Here is a 2,662-nt window from a genome sequence, read left to right as displayed (position 1 = left end):
TACGCACCGTTTCTGAGAAAGGCCACCTTTGGTGAGAATTCTCGCAATCCCATTGGTCGGAGAGGAATAACATCTGCTTTTGATTCGCTATAACCTACGCTTGTCAAACTAGAAACCATAACGTCAAGTTAGGTTTACCAATATCACGAGGCTGAATAACGAACGTCAAGAAATGACATGGAAGGCCAACTTAACTGGTAGCTAGCTTTACCAGTTCATGTAAACTCTCGTCGGAACGTCACATACATGTTTTAAAGACAACAGTTGGACCTGTCTAAGTTGTTATTATTCAGCTTAGCTGATTGTGAATGTCAACCTAAATAAACAGTACAAATGGCCATACGTGCAACTTTAATGTTTTTGTGGAGATACATTCAAATTACTGGAGTAGAGAATTGTACTTAAAGAAACAAAACGAAGTCGTACAATCACTGTTCAATGTGCATTCAACTTTTTAAAATTACAATATACAATAGCTACATTTGAGTAGTTACGCATGGAAACATTTTAAACACCACTGTTTCATAGAAATAATTAATTTGAAATATCATTTTTTGTAGTGGCCCATGTCATACAAAACCATACAAAGTAGATTCATGTACTAATTATCTGGGCAGACAATTGGAGCCAATGTTCAACATTTTGGCGTTAATCCCTATCTGCCTTTTTTTCACCAATCCGACAGTCAATAAACGATCAATTTAAAACACAGGGTATTTTTTTTAGCTCTGAATTGGTAGTCTGCAGTGGCATTTCCAAATTGTCCAAATTATAAGTGTATGTAAATAAGATGCTTAGAGTTAGTTTTTTGCTACTTAAATGTATATGTTTACTTGCTTACTCAATGTCTGCAGGGCTGATGGGTTTTCTTCCCTCTTTTGAATTCTATCCATGTCCATTCTCTCATATGACCATTATGATGCAAGTTTTATTAGTAGACTGTATGTACTGTATTATATTTGGATATATGTTTGGATTGTATCAATGCCAAGAGTGTATTGTTGTCAAAATTTATTTTCGAATTTACTTAATTTGGGCTGTATGATGACTTTTCTGCATTACAGCATGTACAAATTTACCTGTTTTCATTGCCTGAGAAAATGGAATGTTGTTAATATTCAGCATATTAATAAGGTTTATTTTTCCTGTTAAATGCAGTGCAGGCAACATACCGTTTTTATTTAATCGTGTGTATTATACAAATTGCTGAAGTTATTGCCTAATTTATTGTACTTGTATGTACCTATATCTTTAATATGAAAAAGATGTTTCCTCTGGATGGTTATATCTTGTTGTATTTTATCTTTAATCATATTTTCTTATTGTGTATAGGTTAAAAAAGAATATTTAGCCAACTTCATAGTGTCATCTTGAACAGTTCACAGTTGAAGTTCACTCCAATTCATTTTAAACAAAGACTAAAATTAATTCAGTTGTTTTATTTTGCATTATTGTTATCTTTTTACAAATAAATCTTAAATCACAGTCAATTGTTTGTGTTTTATTTTGAACACAAATCGGCTATTGTAAAGTCACTGTTCTGCCTTTTATCAGAAATAAAAGGTTTTTCTTCAAAATTATCTGTATTGGGTTTGATAGAATTGTTCAGCTTCAAATGTATCGTGGTATTGGTTATTTGATATTAATATTGGTGATTACTCAAGAGTTGGGGTGGCGGGTCAGAGCTTGCTTTGACAAAGGAAGTGTAAGGCGCTCCTTCCCTCCGCTAGCCTATGGGAGGTCCTTGGGCAAGACTGAGTACCCGTTTAGCCCCCCTTGTCAGGGTCACGATGAAGCCACGGGAAGCAGGTGGTGGATGAAGTTTGAAGGCAGCCAGAGAGTATCTTTGTTACTGGTTTTGGACTTCGTTGTTCTGAGCAGAGGATACCCTTAGGTACAATGGTCAGGACAGCCGCCCAGTATGGGCACTGCTCGGACAGAAAGCAATTGCAACCTACTGTCTGTAAAATTGCAAAGAAAGCCATGAAAATCACTGCCAAATATCTGATATGGTCTCCTGATGATCAGTATCGACCGTGAAAAAAAACCTGATCGGTCTATCACTAGTTTAATATACAATCAACCTTTCTTTTTAAGCTTACAAGATAGATTGACCAAAATCACATTATTATGTGGGAAATTATAATTATAAATTTTATTTTATTTCAAAAGATGCTATTAGGCAAAGTTATAGAATGGTGATCAAAACCTTTGAAAAAATATTTCATTAAAAATGTTTTGGTGACAGTTGGTCTGCATGGATCTATCTTCTAAATCAGTCGTTCTCGAATCTTTTACACAAAACCACTTACAAAATACTTATTGCTACAAAAGCCATCATGATGACCAATATTAAAGTGCAGTTCCATAGCAGGTCTAACAGCACTATTTATGTGACCAGCACAAGTCTAGCATTAAGCACAGTCTAACTTTGCGCATTGGTGGGGTTTTCCTTCTTTTGGTATTGTCATTGATGGGCGCTTGTAGAAACGAGTGTTTGCGCTGTAGTGGGAGTGAACTGATTCCCGACCAATTGAGGTAACTCGTCTCATTCCCTTTAAATTCCACACACATGAGGTGTCCGGACTTGCTCACTGGAGTAAATGCAGCCCATTCAATGAATTGATTTCTATAATTATGCATATGTTTTGATGTCATATGA

Source organism: Syngnathus floridae, chromosome 1 (assembly GCF_059516105.1).
Source record: "Syngnathus floridae isolate MCC-2025c chromosome 1, RoL_Sflo_1.0, whole genome shotgun sequence".
NCBI lineage: Eukaryota > Metazoa > Chordata > Actinopteri > Syngnathiformes > Syngnathidae > Syngnathus > Syngnathus floridae.
Note: the sequence above shows the minus strand (reverse complement) of the source record.